General features: G+C 41.1%; 1 protein-coding gene and 1 long non-coding RNA gene across 2 annotated transcripts in view; one reads left to right on the top strand and one right to left on the bottom strand.

The window, feature by feature from the left end:
• LOC129376827 (uncharacterized) overlaps positions 1-21259 on the bottom strand; it is a 61891-nt gene extending 40632 nt beyond the window's left edge. The window contains exons 1-2 of the long non-coding RNA XR_008607838.1: positions 20844-21259; positions 20542-20662 (exon numbers count right to left, since the gene is read on the bottom strand). This is a non-coding gene — a long non-coding RNA (uncharacterized LOC129376827). The remainder of the gene's footprint in view (positions 1-20541; positions 20663-20843) is intronic.
• Positions 1-27104, top strand: part of LOC129376823 (protein phosphatase 1 regulatory subunit 29-like) — a 194038-nt gene that overhangs the window by 118137 nt on the left and 48797 nt on the right. The window lies entirely within an intron of this gene.

Raw genomic sequence — 27104 nt, 5'->3', positions numbered from 1 at the left:
GTAAGCGTACATTATTTTTTTTTTTAACAGTTGTCTTTCTGAAACCTGCTGGTTCCAGACCAGGTTCTACGATGTTGGATTTTGTTTGTACTTTTCTTGCTCTTTTTTTCAGAACGCTTCATTTCACAAAATTTGCGATAGACCTTGTAGGACAGGGATCTCCAAAGTGCAGCTCAGGGGGCATTTGTGGCCCCTTGAAGGATTTGGTGTGGCCTCGATTAATCTATTCTAACGATTAATCACATAAATATTAAAGTATTGCCACAGTCGGCAGATTTTCCCACTTAGTCAGGAAAAAAAGGGATAAAAGTCAGAAAACTGAACACAACTGAAACCCTCCTACAGTGACTTGTCCTTCTCTGCTTTTGTGTGGATTGTTGTAATTTTTTTTGCTGGGCAAAAAATAATTTACAGTAAAAATATATATTTTTTTATAATAGAAAAGACCTGACCATATTAAAATTGGCTGATTTTTGGCCAACAGTCCAAAACGTTTGGACTCTTTTGCTGTTCCAACGCAACAGTGAGTCAAAGCTACAAAGTCTTTCATTCCTGTATGGATTACTGCGTGTATTTTGTGCTGATGCACATGCGTCCTGAAGCTTCCTTTCATGTGCTAACATGCATGTGGATCCTGCGGGAGAGATGCAGCCCGAGACCTTGTTTCTCTTTTCCTTCGGCCCGTTGCTGTGCCTTTCTGTCTCTTGACACTGGAAACTTTTTTTTTTCTTATCCACCAAAAACATACTAGAATTTAAGTCCCTATCCGCTCCGTGCCCCTGCTAATTACACACAATTCCCTTTTAAGTTGCTAGAATCCACCAAAGCAGAAGAGAGAAAGAGAGAGACGGAGTAAGCTGGTGTGAGAACGAGAGAATCAGACAGCCAGAACAAAAACAGATACTTATCCCACCATAAGACGGTCTGGCGTAATAGGCTCCCACATGGAGCCGGGACGGCTAGCCCACTTTTAATGACCCCGAAACATAAAATATTGAAGTTGCCATACACCGCCACCGTTCTTTTCATCCACTTTCTTTCTCCCACACACTTCTGAGCTCTTGTCATTTCTCACTGTACCCTTCAGTATGTTCCTCGCTCGCTCCCCATATCAGCATCAGGGATGAAAATGATTCTCACAGTGGAAAAAGAGGGGGAAAAAAAGGAAGAAAGAGAAATGACAGTACTGGGGGTTTGAGGGCCTTTTCCTCTCTTTTCCCCCCTCCCTCCAGCGTTTTAATAATTAATTGACGCATGACATTTTTTGTGTCGTTAAGCTGCTAAATATGACTTGGAGCTCTGCTCTTGAGCTATTATTATTTTATTATTTTACCACTATCTCTCAACATCAGTCGCTCCCCATTTCTTTTTCTTTTTTATTCTGTTTTTTCTCCACCTGCACTATCATGTGATCCAGTTCACACGTATTGTACAAATTGTAGCATTTCATCACTTAACAACCACAAATCTCAGTGTTTTTTGGAAAATATGTGTACGCAAAAGAAGCGCACAGTTGTGAAATACAAGGAAAAAGACTAATGTAGTGTAAGAACTGTGTTGTACATCTGTTATACACTAGATTTACATGTGTTTGTTATAATCTATGCATAATGCAGCTGCTTTGTGAAGACATAGGCTGTTTTCACACCTGATAGTCCGATAGACTCAGTTTGATTGGGGACCAAAGTTGCAACATTTGTTACATTTTCACCTGGTGTGATTCACTTTCACACTGCACTGTGCCAAATGAACCAAACCAGTACAACACATTCACCCTCTACTAAAACAGGTCACTAAAACCTCAGAAGAAGACATGAGCTCAACTTCCTTCTTCACAAAATGTCAACAAAAATCCATCAGATTTTAGTGGTTGTAGGAACATTTGTCTTTAGTGAAAAGCTGTGACCAATTTGTACTATTCTCGTGTTTCTTTTGGTTGTGTTTTCCCAGAATTCCCTGTACTATAGTCCATTTCTGTTCACATGTGCATTCGAGCTTCGCCAGAGTTCACTTCATTCAAAGTCGAGACCGGGCTTTTGAGGCAAACTGACCACAGTTCAATTAAAGCGGACTAAACTGGTGTGGTATGACTGTAGCCTTAAAGGCTTGTTGGGGTATGTGAATAAAAAAAAACTTCAGGAAGACAAAAGATTTATAATGTTCCAAGTGCTAAATATCTGGAGAAGCAACAGAACTGTGTTCTCAGCCTCAGTTGGCAAAGCAAATATTATTTGTAGATACAACTAATATGTGGAAGAGTGGTAAAAACAAGAACTTTGTTGAATGAAATCCATGAAAGGTTTTACTTTCACTTTCCCTCGTGTGATTCAGACACAGAAAACTTTAGAACTTGGAATTGCTGCGAAGTCGGGGTGCCCCAATGTAACATTTTCATATCTGATACCAGTATTGCAGCTTGGAGGATCGACCGATACCGATACTGAGCCGGTATGATCTCAGCATGAATTATGCATATTTTTATGACTTATTTTGTTGACTGTAATTTTAGAAAAAGCTCAATCAAGTGATAGTACTGAAACAAAGAACAGTAGTCAGCAACAATAGGTATGAGATCGACTGACCCATTTATTGTTTAACCAGTGGGTCTGAGCATGGGGTACAACAGCTGCTGGATGGAAATACTGGGGTGGACTAAAAGCTGGATCAGAGCATTTAATTTTAGGTACAGGCTCATAAAATCAGATGCTCATGTTTTGGCTGATATCAGAGCAATTTCCAATATTAGATCATAACGTCCCATTTACAAAGTCAATTTAAATTGTTATCTGTATAGATAGCAAGAAAATAGAACTGCTTTGCCCACATGTACAATGCTAAAGCTAAGACAACATAAAACAAAGAGAACTTGGGTTTTAAAGCTCATCCAGCTGCACTCATCATGTTCAGTGGATCCACACCAGTAAAAAGATTCAATTACGCCCAGCAACTATGTCATTCAGCCAAGCTGTGGCTTTCCTTTCATAATGCTGGTATGCTTAAGTCATCATATTTCTGAGATAGTGAATGCCATCCATCAAATCTCTCATATTGAAAACAATGCTGTTGCTTATGTGGCTATCAGCCAAAACTGCTACCTCCTCTGCGGGTTCTTGCACACAAACACCCACACACACACACACACACACACACACACAGCACAGAAAACACAACAAAACAAAACAAAAATGAAAAAAACATTTGTGTTTGAGACACACTCAGTTTCCAAACGGCGCTATACTCTCTGCTTCCTTCTGCTTTATAGTCTATTTGCTCTACCAGATATATTGTTTTAATCTGTTACTGAGATGTTAGCATAAGATAGTGTGCTGGGGGTATTTCCGTACTCTTCTGTAAGACCTTTTACTGGGCACCATTTTGAATTGATACGACTTATTAGGCAGCAATCACAGGTGGGCAGAGAAGCCAAAAAGTAAGAGTAGCACTACTTCAACACATTTGTACTCAAGTAAAGGTAAAAAGAAGCCGTCCAAAAAATTACAAAAGAGTATAAAAGTACATGGTGAAAAAAAATCTACTGAAGTACTGATTAACTGTTCAATTTATCAATCATTTAATATTTAAAAATTACATAATCCGGCAGACAAAATAGACCAGTAGGTGGAAGTTTTGGTACTTTATAGATGAAAATGACAATATTTTATGTAAGTAATAAAAAATCAGGCAAAAGAAAATGTTTCCAAAATCCAAATCAGTGTCATTCAATACAAAAAAATACAAAAACAACTGAGAAAGTTTTTATTCTTTTTAAAATCAGATCTGTGTCTGGTGAATTTCTGGTTAAAACATGTTTGTTCCTCATTCAGTGGGTAGAGAATCTAGAAATTTTGCTCCAGGAAGAAAAGAAGCAATTCATAATACTGACTAACGCTGCTTAAATGCAATAACTGAGATTGTTGACCAAACTCAAAATCCCAAACCATTTTAAAATTTTGATGATGCCGTTTCTACTTCTCAAGAAATGGCAAGCAAAAGTTTCAACTTCAACAGAAAACTAGCTAAAGATTTGTTCACCATTTTCATGATCTATTCTTGTCATTTTTAGATTTATTTGGTTAGTTTTTGACAGATCTAAATATCTGTAGGAAAAACAAAAGCAAGATTTCATCTGCACATAAGCTTTGTTCTTTGCTTCTTCATTATTCAAACCTTTCCGCCACTGCAGTTAAAATGATGCTGATTCAAACGGACATCTTGATCAGGCAATAACACGTTAGCATGAAAACTAAGGAAAGGGAAAACCAAGCTGCTGACTTGGCGAATATGCATTACTGTCACTCTGTCGTCTTATTTCTTGATTCTTATGGTGTTTATTTTATTGACTTTAAGTTTAGGGTGGAAATAAAAACACTCCCAGGATTTACAGTATACCACCGGAGTTAATTTTGACGTTTATTCCATCAATGAGAATCTCTTTCTTTTTCAACAACGTTAACCTGCTTTGCTTTTTTTTTCCTTCTAATATTATTAACCAATAATAAATGCACTGAGCACACAAGGAGAGCGCTCACTTGAAAAGCAAAGCAAAATGTTCAAGATGCCATTCATGATTATGCATTTAGTCATTTGTGCTAAGGGTTCTTGGAATGGTGAAAACATGAAGTGGATGGCAAATCATTTTCAAAAGGTGTTAGTTACAATAAGATTCTATAAAGTTGATGTCTTTAAAAGCCAAACAAAAGGTCACTCTCTTTCTGATGCAGTCATCTTTTGCAGTGTCACATCCTTTCAGGAATTATAGCGCTTAGCTTGTCTCCTCCTTCCCTTTCGCATTCTGGCTGGTATGTTTTTTGGGGTTTTTTACCGTTATCTTGTTTTCACCTCGGTTTTTACATTACAGAGCCGGATCTCAGCACCGCCTGCTTTTTTTTTTGTGGCTGTTCAGTTTTCAGTCTTGTCTTGGTCGAAAACAGACATGAAAACTGGCACCACATCTGACATTGTGTGGCCATTTATTATTCTACAGCATGCGGACGGAAAACTTCCGTCATTCCTGTCATTGTCTTCTTTGTTCCCATCGCTCCTCGTGAGTGAGCCGTGTGGTCCCCCAGCGCCTCCGTTAGTTGCTGTTGTGTTTCTGTTTGGTCCGTTTGGATGTGACTCCACTGGATCCCTCATCGCCGGATAAAAAGAAACACAAGACATGAAGCCAGAAGATGAACAGGAAGCCCTGTCTCTATGTGTCTGTATATTTAACGCAGAGCCTAACTGGGCCTTGAGGGTGTCAAGTATTCAGGGTGCGACTGAGTAGTTACTTTAGCAGCGATATTGTCGTCTCGGTTTTGTCTTCCGTGAGATTACCAGACCATCTGGGAGAGAATACAGAGACGTTCGATGCATCCGAGTGATCAAATAGATATGAGCTCAATTAAACGGTGGTTGGGTCAGACTGCCCTGTCCTTGGAGTGACTTCAGTCAATTCAATCGCCGAGGTGAATGAATCTTCATCAGTGCAGATGGAGCCTCATGTTACGATTAAGTGATATTAATGGCGACTCGTGTCTTGTATGTCTGAGCCACAACGTTTGTGCCATATATTGAACAAGACTTAGCCAGAGCGTTACAGGGCTGGCGTGGGCCTCTGGTGGTCACAGGGCGAAAGGCACTTCACCCTGGACAGGTCAAAGGTCTTCATACGCCATCGCAGCACATGATGTGGGATGTACGCAAAAACAAATTGTTGATTTTTGTTAACATATTTTAGGCATCTTGAGTGTTTCTCTACAAAAAAACTGTGACCACAATCGCAAGGATTTTTAACACTCAGTCACTTTGGACTATTGCCACGATCAGGGGTCACATTTACAAGAATGTGGGCCCCTGGGCTAGAGCCAGTTCTATTACTAATGCAAATTATAACGCATTGATAAGTAGTCCTTTACATAACGGTATGAAATGACATATAGTAGTTTTAATATGGCCATGTTGTTCCTGAAAAATTGTACTACGGCTTCCAGAGTTTCCCCCAGAAAACCTGCTAAGCCCAGTGGTAGGGGTCTGACTGTGGCCCACCAGTTTTTGTGTTAGTAAATGTTAAATGTTGACAGGAAATGTAATATAATTGGAAGACTTTGTTGACAGTATTTAAAAACACAGCCATAGAGACTTAACAAGCTGTGTAATGCTGGACACATTCAGAGCCAGCCTAAGGTATAAGAGGAACTGAATTTTAACACAGAATTTTAATAAACAAAAATTCTAATAAATCTGATTTAATGGTTTCAGAGATGAATTAAAAGTGCTCGCCTGGCCTGGCGCCCTGTTCAATGCATCACCTATTAGCCTGTCTTCACTGTCACTGTAAATGGTGTATAATAAACCTATCTATAATAAATAAACAAGCTTTGTTAGCCTGGTGGGAGGCCAGGGAGGTAAATAAATCCTGGTGGCCCGCCAGGCTCATAATACACTGAGGGAAACCCAGAGTTTAAAATTTTAAAATAGTTGATTATTGTTTCTAATTTTTAATTGCCGGGTGTATCTGTGAAAGTTTGTGTAGTCTGTCCATCGCCATCGTGAGAGACTAGAAACGATCATCTTTTAAACCGACTTCCAGAGTGGATACGCTTCAAAACGACAATTTCATGTTTTCAAGTCTTTTTTTTAAACATTGTTGCTTCGTCTTTCTATCCTGCGTGTGCTTCGTTATCATAAATAATATCAATGGTGCTGTTCTGTGTTTTTTTTGTCGTTGTTGTTGTTCTGTGACAGTGACACGGTGCCACCTATTGGCCCGGCATACACATTGCAGTATTTCCCGTGGCGCTGCGTCCTGCCGTGTGGCCTTTCTTAATATTTTCCGTGGCTACAAGGCCTCGGGTGTGACCTTCGTAACTAACCCATGGTTCAAACTGAACTTTTCCTGGCCAAAAAGCAAACAGGGGATGGATGGAGGTACGGATGACAACCTTACAATGTACACCTGATACAGAAATGATTGCATTTACACATTTGTGCATGCCAATAAATTGAATAATAGTGCAAATGTAGCTGGATCTGGTTTCAGTGAAATGCACCTCTTTGGTGCTTCTTTAGGCCCGAGCAGCTAAGCGCTGCGAAGGCCTATTGTTTCTGTACTGTTTCTTATTATTATTATTAGGCCCGAGCAGCTAAGCGCTGCGAAGGCCTATTGTTTCTGTACTGTTTCTTATTATTAGGCCCGAGCAGCTAAGCGCTGCGAAGGCCTATTGTTTTACTGTTTTATTCTTATTATTCTTCCACCCAAATGAATTGGCTTTTGAGGGTTTATCATATTCAAAAAACTCACCAAACTTGGCGGACGCATAAAGGGAGTTTCAAAATTTGTATTTTAAGGTCATTGCAAAAATCGCACATGAAACGGCTCAAGAGCGCCACCTTGAAATTTTCAAAGGACCCTTTGCTATTCACTTACTTTATCCTAGAGACATGAAATTTGGTACACTTGTAGAGCTCCCCAGGACGCTCAAAATTTACAATTAATCATAGTGCAAGTATCACAGGAAGTCGGCCATTTTGGATAGAAGTTCGGATTTTGAGCCCATTTTTGCCGTTTACAGCCTTCATATTTGATCTATCTCCTCCTAGGTATTTTGATTGATCGGCTTCAAACTCGGTCAGTCTGTTCATAAGGCATGTCCCATCTAAAGTTATCTAAACGGTGAGTTTTTGAGTATGCTGAAGGGGGGTTAGCAGGGGTCAAAGTTCACCTACTCGCCGTAAAAAAATAAACTGTTATATTTCCTACACAGAAACTCACACAGGCACCAAAATTACTGTTGTTGATCATCATCGGGTGTTCTACAATACCCTATGGTCGAATGATGACATCACTTAGGCCACGCCCCCTGAGAACAGGAAGTGTAATGTTTTACTGTGAATGGTCGCTATCTGACCCCTTTGACCTCATCAACATGAAACTGTGCCCAGACACAGAAAACATGTTGGTGTATTGAGGATTCCAAACCCGACCAGCTTTGATGGAGCAGGGGCGTGGCGGCGTGGCGAAGTGACCTCTAACGCCATCGCCATACGTTTGGCTCTAAATTCCACATTTTCAGACCCAGCTGCTGCAAACTCACAACGATGGATCCTCATCGACTCCCCGACAGGAATCCATCACAATATTTGGTGGGCGTGGCCTAATTTCTCTATAGCGCCCCCTAGAAAACTTTAAATGATCAGCCCCAAGCCATGGTTTAAACCTACAAATACGAAACTTTGTACACATGTGTACCTTGTCAGGACATACAAAAAAGTCTCTTGGAGCCATGGTCTAAACCCCACAGGAAGTCGGCCATTTTGGATTCAAGTTTGGTTTTTGACCCCATTTTTGCCGTTTACAGCCTACATATTTGATCTATCTCCTCCTGGGGATTTCGATTGATCGGCTTCAAACTCAGTCAGTCTGTTCATAAGGCATGTCTCATCTAAAGTTATCTAAACGGTGAGTTTTTGAGTATGCTGAAGGGGGCTTAGCAGGGGTCAAAGTTCACCTACTCGCCGTAAAAACTAAACTGCTATATCTCCTACACAGAAACTCACAGAGGCACCAAAGTTTCTGTGATTCATCATCATCGGGTCTTCTACAATACCCTATGGTCGAATGATGACATCACTTAGGCCACGCCCCCTGAGAATAGGAAGTGTCAAGTTTTACTGTCAAGGGTCGCTATCTGATCCCTTTGACCTCATCAACATGAAACTGTGCCCAGACAGAAAACATGTTGGTGTATTGAGGATTCCAACCCGACCAGCTTCGATGGAGCAGGTGGGCGTGGCGGCGTGGCGAAGTGACCTCTAACGCCATCGCCATACGTTTGGCTCTAAATTCCACATTTTCAGACCCAGCTGCTGCAAACTCACAAGGATGGATCTTCATCCACTCCCCGACAGGAATCCATCAGAATATTTGGTGGGCGTAGCCTAATTTCTCTATAGCGCCCCCTAGAAAACTTTAAATGATCAGCCCCAAGCCATGCTTTAACCTACAAATACGAAACTTTGTACACCTGTGTACCTTGTCAGGACATACAAAAAAGTCTCTTGGAGCCATGGTCTAAACCCCACAGGAAGTCGGCCATTTTGGATTCAAGTTCGGTTTTTTACTCCATTTTTGCCGTTTACAGCCTTCATATTTGATCTATCTCCTCCTAGAGATTTCGATTGATCGGCTTCAAACTTGGTCAGTCTGTTCATAAGGCATGTCCCATCTAAAGTTATCTAAACGGTGAGTTTTTGAGTATGCTGAAGGGGGGTTAGCAGGGGTCAAAGTTCACCTACTCGCCATAAAAAAATAAACTAATATATCTCCTACACAGAAACTCACACAGGTACCAAAATTACTGTTGTTGATCATCATCGGGTCTACTACAATACCCTATGGTCGAATGATGACATCACTTAGGCCACGCCCCCTGAGAACAGGAAGGGTCATGTTTTACTGTCAAAGGTCGCTATCTGACCCCTTTGACCTCATCAACATGAAACTGTGCCAAGACACAGAAGACATGTTGGTGTATTGAGGATTCCAACCCCGACCAGATTCGATGGAGCAGGTGAGCATGGCGGCGTGGCGAAATGACCTGTAACGCCATCGCCATACGTTTGGCTCTCAATTTTATTTTAAAGTTTTATCTTTTAAATAATTTTGTGGGTTAGAGTACAAACATTCATTAATTTTGGCTAGAAATAATACAAACATCGTCATTCAGCAAAACGTTTATTCACTACACAAATGACAGCTCCGCTGAGTAAAATGGGGTCAGGTTGATGGAGTACCGCTGCCCCCTGGTGGCGCAATAATGGTACTGCTAGCGCAATACCAGTATTGCGCCAGCAGGAGGCAGTGGTACTCCATCAATGAGAAACAGATCTACGGCGGACGGCCGTCAAAACGTTTCTAGCGCGTTTGCCGTGAGATTTCCAAAAGGATAGCGGTTACATTTAACCTGAAATGTTATATGTAAGCCCTCAGATAATATTTCTTGGCTTAAAACACGGAGTAAATGTAGCGTTTTGTTAATGACTGTTATTTAATACCGCAAGTAATGCATGAATTCCAGCTGTCTGTGCCTTACTGGTCAGTTAAGTGTAACTGTCGTGGAGCTGCTACGTCACAGCAGTCGGCCGGCGACAGCTGGAGCTGCAAAGTTTTCCTGAACATTTTGCCTGCTTTTAGGAGCCACAGAACTGGACTACGCTCAACATTTTGCTTGTGTTTTGGAGTTGCAAATCCGAACCACGCTTTTGAGCAAGAAGGCTCTGTTTGACCGGAGTTGGAGCAGTTTTAATGCGCTCTTTGCACCTCAGCTTCCGCGTTACGGCTCAAATGTTTTTCCAAGGTAACAATTAATAATGTACATCGATCCGAAGCCCAAACAAGTAAGCCAGAGAAAAGTTTTAAGATGTTCGCCTCGTTATACATTCACAGATATGAAGGTGAGTTTTATTTTCTCTAAACTGCTAGCACAAGCCTGCTAGCTTGTGCTAGCAGGGATTATTCTCTGACATTTTTCTTGTAAAAATCTGCTATTTAATTATCTAAAGATTTCTCAGCCATTCTAACGGACACTGTTTGTGCCTTATTTTCAAGCATATTACGTGTGTTTATTGTTAACGACAATAAAGCAGCGGGGAGATGAGGGTAGGGGGGGGGGGGGGGGCAGATTACAGTTCAGAGTTTTTGCTTGAATTATGACGAAGAACTCCGATACCAGAGCTTACTCTGGTATCGGAGTTCTAGTTCAGCTGACTGTTCAGATTGAGAGTTATTACTTTTAGAAAAATATGGCCGTGTTGCTTAAGATTTCTGTGTTATTTCGTTTTATTACTTTTGCATGCTTGTTGTGAATGGCTCATTAAGACGGTGCTTAGAGCGGTGTGTACGGCGTTAGCTTCAAGTGGTAGCTTTAACTTGTAGCAACAAATATTTACAAGCTGTCTTAATTGAGGATGGCTTTGAAATTCATAAAAACTTAAACAAAGTACTTAGTATTGTTTTATTTGTGTCTTAAGTACGACTTTGTCTTTTATAGCAGTAATAGTTACTGAAAGCGGAAAAAAGAGCCGCATTCGGGTATACAGTTGTGACGTCAGCGCGGCAGGTGCAAAGAGCCCATTGCTGTTCGTTTAAACAGTCGTAACTCGCGGTGCGGTGAGTAATTTATTCCTTCCTGCTGGTTCTGGAAGCCGTCATGTTTGGAACAGTTATTATGAGGAGGATGCTAACCAAATGCCTGAGGCCTGCAACGTTTTTAATGCTAACGAAGCGCTTTACTAATTCAATAAACTGAATAGTGTGTTTGATACATCCAGTTTCATACATTCAGAGTTGTTTGTTATTATGTATAGAAGATGTTTAAAATGTCGTTTAAAAAGCTCTGAGAAAATGCTAAGTATCTTTTTACCGATCCAATGGGTTGTAATATTTAGTTGCAGCACTTCCTGTGATTAATACCTAATTACTGGGTGGGATTCAGCCTGTGCTATTGTTCTAATGTGCTGAAAGTTACCTGTGCTCTCTTAATGTGCATTGCCCTTGGTTTATTACTGAACAGTACGATTTATTAAACTGGTACATCTTACCCTTCACCATTTTCCTGACTCATTTCACAAAAAAGTTGCACTGCATTTAGATCTCAGTTGTAGTTAACATTAAAACATGTGGGTGTGGCTTAGTGTAAAACTTTCACTATTTGCCATGAAACATCAACATTAAATGACTTCCAAATGCACGATCACAGCTGCATCACACTTCCTCTGTCTTTCTAGAGAACAGCCCTGAACACATTTCCATGGTCACTTGATGACCTCACTGTAGCCCCGCCCACTTTTAAGAGGCAGTCACATGTTTTTTCTGCTGTATATTTTACTGTTATTCTATAATTTATATGGGTTTCATGATGTGAATACTGACTAAAAACGATAACATGATGGACTCTATGAATGCTGGCTGCTGACCAAACCGCATTGGGATGTAGAAATGACGAACTGCAGTTCTTCGATACGTGCATGCGATCGGCTCTAAATGACACGTGGATCATCCGACAGGCGCCAAATTGAATACGTATGACCTTTGTTGACCTCTAAAGAGCAAAACAGCATTGAAACGTAGTTTGACTCCACTGCCCCTACATTAATCCGCCAGCTATATTTCCTCGCTAAACCAATGAATCTGCACCACATTTTTTTGGCATCGTCAAGGAGCACAGCCGAACGCATCGATGCGTACCGCCTGGTGGACGGGCGCGGAAACTGCGCAACAACTTTTGTGTTGGAACATGGGCAGCGTTGATGGAAACTGAGCAACAACTTCCGCAGTGCGGGCGGAGGTGCTGAAAACTGCGTGAGACCTTCTGTGGTGGCTGGCGTCGGGCGGCGGTTGCTAGTACTCTGCGGTGGCCAATAGGCCGGAGCGGCGCTTGGCTGCGAGGGCCGCTCGAGGCTGCTTGCAGCTTTAATTATTATTACGATTCTCCCTCCAAATGAATTGGCTTTTTGGGGGCTTTATCATATTCAAAAACTCACCAAACTTGGCGGAGGCCTTAAGCCTGTTTCAAATTTACGTATTTTAAAGTCGTCGCAAAATTCCACAAGAAATGGCTCAATAGCGCCACCTAGAAATTTTCAAAGGACCCTTTGCTATTCACTTACTTCATCGTAGAGACATGAAATTTGGTACACTTGTAGAGCTCCCCAAGATGCTCAAAATTTACAATTAATGTCATAGTGCAAGTATCACAGGAAGTCAGCCATTTTGGATTGAAGGTCAAATTTTCACCCCATTTTTGCCGTTTACAGCCTTCGTATTTGATCGAACTCCTCCTAGGGATTTCGATTGATCGGCTTCAAACTCGGTCAGTCTGTTCATAAGGCATGTCCCATCTAAAGTTATCAAAACGGTGAGTTTTTGAGTATGCTGAAGGGGGGTTAGCAGGGGTCAAAGTTCACCTACTCGCCGTAAAAAAATAAACTGCTATATCTCCTACACAGAAACTCACAGAGGCACCAAAGTTACTGTGATTGATCATCATCGGCTGCCCTACAATACCCTATGGTCGAATGATGACATCACTTAGGCCACGCCCCCTGAGAACAGGAAGTGTAATGTTTTACTGTGAACTGTCGCTATCTGACCCCTTTGACCTCATCAACATGAAACTGTGCCCAGACACAGAAGACATGTTGGTGTATTGAGGATTCCAACCCCGACCAGCTTCGATGGAGCAGGTGGGCGTGGCGGCGTGGCGAAGTGACCTGTAACGCCATCGCCATACGTTTGGCTCTCAATTCCACATTTTTGGGCACAGCTGCTCCAATTTCACAAAGATGGACCCTCATCTACTCCCCGACAGGAATCCATCACAATATTTGGTGGGTGTGGCCTAATTTCTCTATAGCGCCCCCTAGAACACTTTAAATGATCAGCCCAAGCCATGCTTTAACCTACAATTACGAAACTTTGTACACGTGTGTACCTTGTCAGGACTTACAAAAAAGTCTCTTGGAGCCATGGTCTAAACCCCACAGGAAGTCAGCCATTTTGGATTGAAGTTTGGATTTTGACCCATTTTTGCCGTTTACAGCCTTCCTATTTCATCGAACTCCTCCTAGGGATTTTCATTGATCGGCTTCAAACTCCGTCAGTCTGTTCATAAGGCATGTCCCATCTAAAGTTATCAAAACGGTGAGTTTTTGAGTATGCTGAAGGGGGTTAGCAGGGGTCAAAGTTCACCTACTCCCCATAAAAAATAAACTGCTATATCTCCTACACAGAAACTCACAGAGGAACCAAAGTTTGAGTGATTGATCATCATCGGGTCTCCTAGAATACCCTATGGTCGAATGATGACATCACTTAGGCCACGCCCCCTGAGAACAGGAAGTGTAATGTTTTACTGTGAACCTTCGCTATCTGACCCCTTTGACCTCATCAACATGAAACTGTGCCCAGACACAGAAGACATGTTGGTGTATTGAGGATTCCAACCCACCAGCTTCGATTGAGCAGGTGGGCATGGCGGCGTGGCGAAGTGACCTGTAACGCCATCGCCATACGTTTGGCTCTCAATAACACATTTTCGGGCTCAGCTGCTGCAAACTCACAAGGATGAATATTTATCCACTCCCCGACTAGAATCCATCACAATATTTGTAGGGCGTGGCCTAATTTCTCTATAGCGCCCCCTAGAAAACAGCAGCCCATAGGTTATGTTGTTATTAATTATTTAAATATACATTATTATAACTTTATATATATATATAAGTTTATTTTGTGGGTTAAAGTACAAACATTCATTCATTTTTGCTAGAAATAATACAAAAAAAGTCATTCAGCAAAACTTATGACACAGCGAAGTAAGAACACACTGGGGTCAGTGTTGATGGAGTACTACTGGCCCCTTGTGACAAAATACTGGTACTGCTGGTGCAATACCAGTATTGCACCAGCAGGAGGCAGTGGTACTCCATCAATGAGAAAACAGATTGACGCTACGTGATAACAGTCAGCCGGCGACAGCTGGAGCTGCAAAGTTTTCCTGAACATTTTGCCTGCTTTTTGGAGCCACAGAACTGGACTACGCTCAACATTTTGCTTGGATTTTGGAGTTGCAAATCCGAACCACGCTTTTGAGCAAGAAGGCTCTGTTGGACCGGAGTTGGAGCAGTTTAATGGGCTCTTTGCACCTCAGCTTCCGCGTTATGGCTCAAATGTTTTTCCAAGGTAACAATTAATAATGTACGTCGATCCGAAGCCCAAACAAGTAAGCCGGAGAAAAGTTTTAAGATGTTCGCCTCGTTATACATTCACAGATATGAAGGTGAGTTTTATTTTCTTTAAACTGCTAGCACAAGCCTCCTAGCTTGTGCTAGCAGGGATTATTTTCGGACATTTTTCTTGTAAAAATCTGCTATTTAATTATCTAAAGATTTCTCAGCCATTCTAACGGACACTGTTTGTGCCTTATTTTCAAGCATATTACGTGTGTTTATCGTTAACGACAATAAAGCAGCGGGGAGGGTGGGGGGGCAGATTACAGTTCAGTTTTTGCTTGAAGTATGACGAAGAAAAACGAGCACAGAGCTTACTCTGGTATCGGAGTTCTACTTCAGCTGACTGTTCAGATTCAGAGTTATTACTTTTAGAAAAATATGGCCGTGTTGCTTAAGATTTCTGTGTTATTTCGTTTTATTACTTTTGCATGCTTGTTGTGAAGGGCTCATTAAGACGGTGTTTAGAGCGGTGTGTACGGCGTTAGCTTCAAGTGGTAGCTTTAACTTGTAGCAACGAATATTTACAAGCTGTCTTAATTGAGGATGGCTTGGAAATCCATGAAAACTTAAACAAAGTACATAGTATTGTTTTATTTGTGTCTTAAGTACGACTTTGTCTTTATAGCAGTCATAGTTTCTGAAAGTGGAAAAAAGAGCAGCATGCGGTTTATTAAACTGATACATCTTAACCTTCACCATTTTCCTGGCTCATTTCACGATAAAGTTAAAGTTGCACTGCATTTAGATCTCAGTTGTAGTTAACATAAAGCATGTGGGTGTGGCTGAGTGTAAAATTTCACTATTTACCATGAAACATCAACATTAAATGACTTCCAAATGCAAGATCACAGCTGCATCATCAAACTTCCTCTGTCTTTCTAGAGAACAGCCCTGAACACATTTCCATGGTCACTTGATGACCTCACTGTAGCCCCGCCCACTTTTAAGAGGCAGTCACATGTTTTTTCTGCTGTATGTTTTACTGTTATTCTATAATTTATGGGTTTCATCATGTGAATACTGACTAAAAACGATAACATGATGAACTCTATGAATGCTGGCTGCTGACCGAACCGCATTGGGGTGTAGAAATGACGAAATGCATTACTTCGCCACGTGCATATGATCGGCTCTAAATGACACATGGATCATCGGACTGGCGCCAAATTGGATACGTATGACCTTTGTTGACCTCTAAACAGCAAAACAGCATTGAAATGTATTTTGACTCCACTGCGCCCCTACATTAATCGCCAGCTATATTTCCTCGCTAAACCAATGAATCTATACCACATTTTTTTTGCATCGTGAAGGATAGCCGCCGAACGCATAGATGCGTACCGCCTGGTGGACGGGCGCGGAAACTGCGCAACAACTTCTGTCTTAGCACGTGCGCAGCGTTGATGGAAACTGAGCAACAGCTTCCGCGGTGCGGGCGGAGGCGCTGAAAACTGCGTGAGAGCTTCTGTGGTGGCTGGCGTGAGGCGGTGGTTGCTCGTACCCGCGGTGGCAATAGGCCGGAGCGGCGCTTGGCTGCGAGGGCCGTTCGAGGCTGCTTGCAGCTTTAATTATTATTATTATTCTTCCACCCAAATGAATTGGCTTTTTGAGGGCTTTATCATATTCAAAAACTCACCAAACTTGGCGGACGCGTAAAGGGAGTTTCAAAATTTTGTATTTTAAGGTCATTGCAAATATCCCATAAGAAATGGCTCAATAGCGCCACCTAGAAATTTTCAAAGGACCCTTTGCTATTCACTTACTTTATCCTAGAGACATGAAATTTGGTACACTTGTAGAGCTCCCCAAGATGCTCAAAATTTACAATTAATGTCATAGTGCAAGTATCACAGGAAGTCGGCCATTTTGGATTGAAGGTCCAATTTTGAGGCCATTTTTGCCGTTTACAGCCTCCGTATTTGATCGAACTCCTCCTAGGGATTTCCATTGATCGCCTTCAAACTCGGTCAGTCTGTTCATAAGGCATGTCCCATCTAAAGTTATCAAAACGGTGAGTTTTTGAGTATGCTGAAGGGGGGTTAGCAGGGGTCAAAGTTCACCTACTCGCCATAATAAAATAAACTGCTATATCTCCTACACAGAAACTCACAGAGGCACCAAAGTTTCTGTGATTGATCATCATCGGGTGTTCTACAATACCCTATGGTCGAATGATGACATCACTTAGGCCACGCCGCATGAGAACAGGAAGTGTAATGTTTTACTGTGGACAGTCGCTATCTGACCCCTTTGACCTCATCAACATGAAACTGTGCCCAGACACAGAAGACATGTTGGTGTATTGAGGATTCTAATCCCGACCAGATTCCATTGGAGCAGGTGGGCGTGGCGGCGTGGCGAAGTGACCTGTAACGCCATCGCCATACGTTTTGCTCTCAATTCCACAGTTTCTGTTCCAGCTGCTCCAACCTCACAAGGATGGATCTTCATCCACTCCCCGACAGGAATCCATCACAATATTTGGAGGGCGTGGCCTAATTTCTCTATAGCGCCCCCTAGAAACTTAAATGATCAGCCCCAAGCCATGCTTTAACCTACAATTACGAAACGTTGTACACATGTGTACCTTGTCAGGACTTACAAAAAAGTCTCTTGGAGCCATGGTCGAAACCCCACAGGAAGACGGCCATTTTAGATTGAAGTTCAGATTTTGACCCCATTTTTGCCGTTTACAGCCTTCCTATTTGATCGAACTCCTCCTAGGGATTTCGATTGATCGGCTTCAAACTCGGTCAGTCTGCTCATAAGGCATGTCCCATCTAAAGTTATCAAAACGGTGAGTTTTTGAGAATGCTGAAGGGGGGTTAGCAGGGGTCAAAGTTCACCTACTCCCCATAAAAAATAAACTGCTATATCTCCTACACAGAAACTCACAGAGGCACCAAAGTTTCTGTGATTGATCATCATCGGGTGTCCTACAATACCCTATGGTCGAATGATGACATCACTTAGGCCACGCCCCCTGAGAAAAGGAAGTGTCATGTTTTACTCTGAACGGTCGCTATCTGACCCCTTTGACCTCATCAACATGAAACTGTGCCCAGACACAGAAGACATGTTGGTGTGTTGAGGATTCCAACCCCGACCAGCTTCGATGGAGCAGCTGGGCGTGGCGGCGTGGCGAAGTCACCTGTAACGCCATCGCCATACGTTTGGCTCTCAATTCCACATTTTTGGGCGCAGCTGCTCCAAACTCACAAGGATGGATCTTCATCCACTCCCCAACAGGAATCCATCACAATATTTGTAGGGTGTGGCCTAATTTCTCTATAGCGCCCCCTAGAAAATTCTAAATGATCAGCCCCAAGCCATGCTTTAACCTACAATTACGAAACTTTGTACACGTGTGTACCATGTCAGGACTTACAAAAAAGTCTCTTGGAGCCATGGTCTAAACCCCAGAGGAAGTCGGCCATTTTTGATTGAAGTTCAGATTTTCATCCCATTTTTGCCGTTTATAAACCATTTCGGTAATTTGCCACTTGGGGTCAGTATTGCTCCACAAATGAAACAGCAGATAAACAGGATGAAGAACAATATCAGTATTTCGCCAGTAGGTGTCAGTGTTCCTCCACCAATGACAAACAGATCCACGGGCGGATGGGCGTGAAACTTTGTGAGAGCGTTGCCATGAAATTTCTAAAAGGATAGAAATGTCTCAGATAATTTTTGTTGAATTAAATCATGCAGTAAATGTAGCGTTTTCTTACTTCTTACAAACCATTTCAGTAATTCGCCACTCTGAGTAAGTATTACTCCAACAATGAAATAGAGTGCTTTAGAAACACAGCTGAAGATGATGAAAAATGACGAACAGTAGTACTTCGCCATGTGCATACGATCGGCTGTAAATGACACGTGGATCATCCGACTGACGCCAAATTGGATACGTATGACCTTTGTTGACCTCTAAAGAGAACATCAGCATTTAAATATATTTTGACTCCACTGCGCGTCCTACATTAATCCGCCAGCTATATTTCCTCGCTAAACCAATGAATCTGCACCACATTTTTTGCATCGTCAAGGAGCGCCTCCGAACGCATCAGTGCGTACCGCCTGGTGGACGGGCGCGGAAACTGCGCAACAACTTCTGTGTTAGCACGTGGCCAGCGTTGATGGAAACTGAGCAACAGCTTCCGCGGTGCGGGCGGAGGAGCTGAAAACTGCGTGAGAGCTTCTGTGGTGGCTGACGTGAGGCGACGGTTGCTAGTACCCCGCGGTGGCAATAGGCCGGAGCGGCGCTTGGCTGCGAGGGCCGTTCGAGGCTGCTTGCAGCTTTAATTTTGTTTTGTTTTTGTTGCTAGGAACCAGTTGGGAACCTCTGGCTTTAATGCGGCGCTTTGTTTCAACCGGCTCAGTCAGTTCCCATAAAACATCGCGGCAGAACGCCGCATATTCAGATCATCCCGCATTGATTACACAGCTTTATTACAGTTTGAGTCCTATGCATTATGCACGACGCAACGCTCGCGATTTCCCTCCCAGCAATTTGCATCTACCTGGTGTGTGTTTATGAATGTGCGCGCCCATTAATCCAGAGTAAGGGAAACGGAGCAGTGACACACACAAAATGCGTCCATAAAGAAAACCCGAGTCTCATTAGTGTGACGGCGAGAAAGCAGCATTTTTCAAACCTTGCTCTCCCTCGCACATTTCTCTTTGGCCCCTGCTTTTTTAACTCTCTCATTTCCGTCCTCCCCTGACTCTTCTCATGTTCTCTCCTCCTCGTTTGTTCTTTCTGTCACCGTGTTTGACTTCTCATTTTGAGCCGATCACATCTTTGCTTCACACATAATGTAATTTCTGGCACAATCTGCCCGCGTCTTTCATTAGATGAGTATTTGAGAGCTGCTGGTCCTCAAACTCCCTCTGTCAGCAGACTCCGTCTTTCCTTCCTCCCCATTTAACGCTGGCGGCTCCGTTATTTACATGTCTCCCTGTAATGCTACCGGCCTTTTCTGCGCCGCAGATTCTTTAGGACTAATTCGGTTTTACCTCTACCGCCAGTAATCTTATTACTAGAGCTGAAAACCGCATTCTGTCACTGTTGTGTAATGCTTCCTCTTTCTGTAACAATATTTCTTTTTTTCAGTCCACACTAGCGATGCACCGATCCGATACTAATGTCTTTATCGGTCTCAATATTGAAAATAAATCTGTGCTTTGTGTTCTGAGTGATGTGATGCTTTCTTATTTATTTTACATTACATTTAAAATTCCTAATTGCATTTTCTGAACCATTTTGAAAGGCTTGTTGCAGTTAATTTTTTTTGTACGTGTTTGTCCAAAGTGGCCAGCCTATTGTTTTTTGTCACATGTCAGTTTATTTACTATTTATTTGACTGTTCTACTCCTGCTTGCGCTGACGGAACAAATGAAAGTTGTGTGGTTTTAGCATGTTTCACCAAGCTTGTGAAGCCACTGGTGTGTTTAATTGAGTTGTCAAATACATTTGGAAATCAGTACATTTATGTTTATTATAAAAGGAAATGTTTGAAGTCGGTTCAGCAGTTTTCAGATATCGGTATCGGGAGGGAAAAAGCGGATCGTTGCCAGCCCGCTCCACATTTCTTGAATATGTTACATGTTCTCTGTTATGCTGTACTTCCTCACTATCATTATCATTATTCGTTTCATTTATCTCTCCCATAATGCACTTTGCTCCTTCTCCTCTTTGATGTAATTCTTCTCATAGGTTTGTTTTCTTGTCTTTTGTCCCGGCAATCAAGCCTCTATTAGCCTTACCTTCTGTCCTTGCCATCTTTGCATTTCTTTTTTTGTTGTTGTTTTCTGCTCACATTTAGCCATCCATTGCTTGCTCTGCTGCTTCTCTTCATTCTGAATTTCTTTCTTCATTCCTTCTCTCCTGTAAAAAAATAAAAAAAGAAAAAAACTTTTCACATCCTCGCTCTGATCATTTTGTATGACTGCTTTTGTCTTCCAGACTTTTGATGTTGATTCCTCTCTCCGCTCCTCCCATGGCTCTTATCTGTGGGGACATGTCAGTCACTTGGTTATTAATTCTCTTTTCCTTCTCTGATCCTTACTTTTCCATGATCGTCTCCTGTTTAGATTATACATCGACTCTCCTTTTACCGTCACATTAACATTTTCATGTACTGAACGCCTTGGAAAAATATTAATGCCTTGTGGATGTTTTGTTTTGTTTTTGTTGCCTAACAACTGAGACTGTCACGACAGAAAAATACATTTAGCCAGACGATAAACTGTCCCAGTAATTATTGCGATAAACGATAATGCATAAAGTAATAAACTGATAATCATCCTCTCAAAGACAGATAGACTTTAATTTTGTAACACTTCTCACTGAAACTGGAAGATATTTTAAATACCCAGAATAAAACATGACAACTAAACACAATAAGTAAAGTGGGGGAGGGAAGAAAAGACAACCAAAATCGTAAATGAAATGGATTATAGATTATCACATCGAAATTTTAATATTTAGGATGCAAATGAAAAAACTCCTTTTAATTTATCATGCAATTTATTGATTATTTTCTTATTGCAATAGCCTTAATAACAACCGTAAACCCTAGAATATTTTGTTGTTTTCTTTGTGATATAAAACATCATACACAATGAAATAAATAAAAGCATAAAAGGTTTAGTTTGAATTCGCATTGAGCGCCTCTGGCCTCGTATTGTGCTAAGACATATTTAACTGCAATTACAGCAGCAAAATATGGGGTTTGTGTTTTCCAGCCTTTGGACCTGCAGAGACAAACAGCGTTCATTCTTCTTTACCATACAGCCCAGGTGCTTTTCAAGTCAAATTTAGCTGTCATTCAAAACATGAATATGCTTTAATTTGAACCGCTTGGCCTCAGGTCTGGCTGTTGAGCTGCGGTCATGTTGGAATGTTTTAGCAGGTTTTTCTTCCACGTCTCCTCTCTTTTATGCATTTTGAGGTCGATAAACTGTTCATACCGAGATCAAATGACAGATGTGTAAATACGCTTGACTTCACCGAATTAAGTTAAGGGCTACACAGTTAAAAAAAAAAAAAAAAAAAAAAAACGCCTTTTCTTTTAAGCTTTTTAATCACATTTTGCTCAGACAGCAACAATACAATGTGAAAAGTTTTTCAGTGCACTGTATTCCACTTTCTGATACTTCAAATCAAGTTAATTTTGGCTCCTCTGTTGAAAACCCACCAAGGTCACCAGTAGGTGCTGACTGCATGAAGATAACAAATAATAGATGTTTTATTAGTTACATGTTGACATTCTGTCAGTTTGATTTCACACATTCATTGACTTTGTAAATTTGTAAAATGTATGTATTTTGTTCCCTTTGGGATTACTTAAGTATTTTTGAATTAGACTGAATTTGAAATGTATTTTTGCTCTTTTAAAACCCTAAACTTCCACGTTTTGAGTCATTTTTGTTGTATCGTTTAAATTTGACTTAGAATTGGCGATGGTGCAGTTTTCTTTTGCATTACTTTGACCTAATTCGAGAGCTGTCAACAAGCAGCTACAGAAAATGTTCAAAAAGAGTAAAAAAAAACAGTAAACTTTTGAAAAAAAAAGGAACAAAATAAGAATCCTGAGCTGGGAAAGATTTCTTGTTTTTAATCTCTTTTGAACTTAACTTAGAAACACAGTTAGATCCTGACATGCCTTTTTTTCTTCTTTTTTTCTTTTGCCTGTCCCAAATGCCCCAAAAAAAACAAAAAAAACATGAAACCCTCAGACCTACAAAGAATCAATAGAATCATAGCGCAGCCAAAGTTGGAGGCGTGCAGACTTAACCAAACATGGCAACGAGCCAAGCAATATTATCAGGCTTTCAGGCCAAAACCTTTATCAAGGATGGTGTTCAGGGAAGGATGATGTGATTACTGCCGTAGTAAATTCTGTCCTCAGAAGAAGCACTTTGCAGACGATCTGATGTGTCAGCTAAATATTTCATCAGCAGGGACTTTTGGTTCGGTCAGCTGGCGAACATCCTCGGATGGTTTGACTGATGCACTTGAGAAAGGGAACACCTGCGTTTTATTTTTTGCATGTAGCAGCAACAACAACAAAACATCATTTGAATATGTTTCCATAGAGATGTGTGCATTATTATCATTATTTTCTTTTTTTTTTGCACAATTTCCTGTTTAGCTGTTGAGAATGAAAGTAAATTAATCTGAATTGCATTTTACAGATTAGGCTCCAGAAACAGTTTTAATGGAGTCTGTAGTTAATCAAATTTTAATCCAGAACCTAAAAAAGCAACATTCTCAATCCGAAACCTCTCTATGCTGCTAAATTACTGAAACAATAAACATGTGAGCTCAACAACAAAAGATGTTATTTAGGCTTTCCAATCGCTAGATTGGTACGAAGTGCAATTGTGCCATTCAGTTTTCAGATGGTTCAGGAAACACATTATTAATGTAACTTTTTTGAATAGCAAACAAACAAAACTTTTTGAAAAAAAACAACAACTGTGTTTTGTTTTGGGGTATTTTGAATTGCATTTTTCATATTTTTATTGCCATATGAAAAAACCACAAGTAAAACATATGACATCTAATTCAAACTTATTAAGATAAAATACATTTGAGTCCAGCGTTCTCAGCTTGGCGGTTTTCAAGCTCTTGTCAAAGGCCTTCACAATATTTGAGACAGAAACTGAACCAAATAACACAAAATTAACTTGCATCATTCTTTTCATATTTTTTCCATTTAATCTTATTTTTAAAAAGCCAACAACTTTATACGTCTGGTAAACGCTTAACCTGATGCCGCGCCACTCCAGTACAGATGTTGTGCTATTTCTTATCCCGCACCTAAATTAAATATTTTGATTCGTACTTTCAATCACCGCCCCACAATATTGTGGACCTGAATTTCTGATTGTTAGATTCTTTCTCTTTTCTTGCTTTCCAAATGCACGGGCACCGTGGCCCTCTTCCTCAGAGGCCAGTAATTACCAAAGTTGTGAGGCGCTGTTCGCTCCCAGCGATGGGCTGCACGTCGTTTACATGCAGATCACAGGTTTCACTCCTCCACTGTGCACAATCAAGCCCGACAGATTGGTGTCGGCGATTGAGGTCGATGCTCGAAAATGACGTGGATCTTCAGAGATGTATCCAATTTCTAGATTAACAAAAACAGATTACTGTAAAGGCGTCGCCATGGAAAACCTGAACGCCGCGGTTGTGAGACGCTTACAAGTAAATGCCGAGTAAAGCATTGAAAGGTTTTTAGAAAAAACACAAAAAGCAAAATATACATCCCATTTTATACTACATATATTTCTGATTTTCTCTCCGTGGAGGACGCCAACGATCATGAGGACTTTTCCCTTGTTTTCCCTCTTGCTTTGATGTGAAGCTACTGACCTGAAACAACCAGCAGCCTCCATTTCCCCTGGAAGACTGGATTGTTTTTCAGCCAATTAAGAACGAGAGAGCATTGTTGTGTAATAGGGCAGCATTTCAAGGCAGATCAGGCTGGAATCTCTGCAGAGGAGAAAATGTCCAAACAACTCCTGGTTCAGTAGCTGTAACTAAGTCGTAGCTTTGCTATCTTAATTAAACAAATGCTTCACAGGTTTTCTGTAATTATAGGTTATGTGGCATAAAATACCAGAGTGAAAAAATTACTGAACATTTTGTTTTTGCATTTAGACGTCATTGCATAACATTAAATTGTACACTTTCCTTTAACAAAGCACTGAAATCTCATTAAAAAAAATCTAGTTTGTAACATGTGATGCCTGACAAATTTACTGCATTTTAAGTTCATGTTAATGTTGTCCTGTATTTTGTATGAATATTTCTGTATTAGACCACAGGAAGATTTGTTGCTACTTTGGTGGAAACTAATGGAGATCCTAACATAATATACACAGCATTTTTTTTTTTCACATTTTAAATTGTGAAATTTTTGCTTCTGTATCTCCATATCATTTATCTAGGTGGTTTATTTTATAAGAAAATGAAAGGTAAAGGCAAGAAAGAAGCAAAATGAGAGGTTATTTACAGACAAACTCACATACGGACTTTGATAAACTGAAACTTAAAGGCTTTAATTGGGAGAAAAATCTGTAAAAATCCAATTAAAACAAAGTAATTTCGTTGAAAATCTTTTTTTTTTTTTTTTTTTTATCTAAGGAAATCTTGTGTTTTTTGGCCTGATCATCAGAACGACATGCAACGTAACATAACAAACATGAATTCCTGTCGACCCCTCGCTTGTTTTCATCTTCGCGTAAAGATTTTGCACACGCTCAAAACGCTGCAGGGCAAAAGAACGATTCCATTACGTGCCATTGATAGCCGCCATGCTGCGGTAGAACAATAACTTTACCCAAATGAAACGTGGAGATGTAGGCATTATTAATTCACTGTGCCACAGTAAAGGGAAAAATAATGCGGGAAAAACTGTTAAAGAATTTAATTTCATGGGTATTTAAAAGTTGGATGTGGTAAATAAAAAATATTTTAAAAATTCTCTGAGATGCAAACATGCAGAAATGAACCAATTTGCTATCAAATGTTTCAGAAAATGCAATTAGGAATTTTAAATATGACGTAAAATAAATAGTAAATCATGACTTTGCTCAGAACACAAAGCATAGAAATAGACTGAATAGATCTTATGGTTGGTCAAATTGCCAATCAATGCGCAATCTAGAGTGTTTTGTCAGTATCGGGGCTGATAGAGATATTAATATCAGATTGATGCATCTCCAGTGTGCAGCCTGCTAAAACTAACCACACGTGACTGCTATCCTAAAGAAACATGTTACAAATGGGAACATTTCTTCAGGGCATTAATTGTGTTTGCGGGAGAATACACATAGTCACAGACACACAGCTGCCTAAAAGCCATGCAGTGGTTCTTCTCGTTACTGTTATCGTTAACGCAATGTTACAGCAAAATATCGCGATGGAACTTTGCGTCCGTATCGCCACGCCCCTGCTATGTTCCTCCTCGTAGGAGTGAGAACTGCAGCAGTCAGTCGGATAATGCACACAGATCAGCGGCCATCTAAACACACCCTGACGAAAGCCAGAGCGTTCCATCCCGGGGCGAGAAAGTACTCTCAGCGAGTGAGATTGGTGAGGCAAAACAGGGGAGGCGCTGCCCTGAGGGAAACACCCTGCTGCGTTCTCCTCCAGACCACAGTGGGGATTGATGTCTGTGTAGAGCGAGGGCGTGTGAGCAGAGGACAAGAGCCCGGGTTTTGTATTCTTAGAGGCGTGACGGTTATTTGGACAGCTGTGGGCCAGACATCTGAAGCCTCCTTGAAAAATATATATACATCAAAAAAGGAGAGAGAAATCATTTCTTTAACTCCCCTCTTTCTTCACACTTATCCATCACTCGGCCTGGTTGTTCCACGAAACCCCTCGGCTTCGGTTTCTTTCTGTCACTCTTGTCATCCGTCTCCATCCCAGCCTCTCTCTCTTTTCCTTTTTTTCTTCAACTCACCGAATTAGATTGGCGTCCCCTCTTTCCAGAGGTGTCCACCCTCTTACCTGTTCTCATTGATTCAAGCTTTAAACTTTCGCTCTCACTCACTTACCCAGGAGGTGAAGTTGAATTACAGCCATTAGCTCGCTGTTTCTGTGCCTCTCTCAGCTTCTCCGTCTTTCTCTCTCCTATCTCCTCGGGGCGCTCCGAGACTCTGCCGTGTTCCAGTCCAGCACTCTGATTTATCTTATATTGAGAAGCGGTGGAGGGAGGTTGTGAAGAGCAGCCATTCGCTGCCATCATCACCGCCGATGTGGCCGACTCCATCACCGCGTGTCGTGGTGCTTGAGTCTGTGAATGAATAATTTCTTTTCGTTTTAGCTGGCATGGAGCTGCGAAAGCTGATGCTGAGCAATACTGTAAAAACCGATACCAATAGTAATTCTTTGTTGAACCTTGTTGGTCTAAAGGTACTAAAAGAGATGAGATTGTGGTTGATATTTTTTTTCTGTAAAATCACTACATGAAATTGGTTAAATAACACACCTATAGGCGAGATACCAGGTGTACAAAATAGAGGCGGGTGATATGGGCAGAAAGTTTTATCGGGATATTATGCTGTGCTATTGCGATAAAAGTGACAATCAGAACATTATTATGGCTTTTTTAAGTAAGTGTGTGACTGCGTGTCACAGAAAGTATAGCCCCACAAACACAAGTAATGCTCTTGAAAAATGTTCCCATTTGCAGCGAACTTCTTTAGGACCCCAGTCACATAAAAAAAGTCTGATTTTCCTTCACTAAATAGCGCACAATAACTTTATTTTGAAATGTATTGATATTTATCGGTGCTTTCATTGAACAAAC

The sequence above is a fragment of the Poeciliopsis prolifica genome, unplaced genomic scaffold, assembly GCF_027474105.1.
Source record: "Poeciliopsis prolifica strain line A6 unplaced genomic scaffold, Auburn_PproV2 SCAFFOLD045, whole genome shotgun sequence".
NCBI lineage: Eukaryota > Metazoa > Chordata > Actinopteri > Cyprinodontiformes > Poeciliidae > Poeciliopsis > Poeciliopsis prolifica.
Note: the sequence above shows the minus strand (reverse complement) of the source record. Positions and strands in the feature narration are given on the sequence as shown.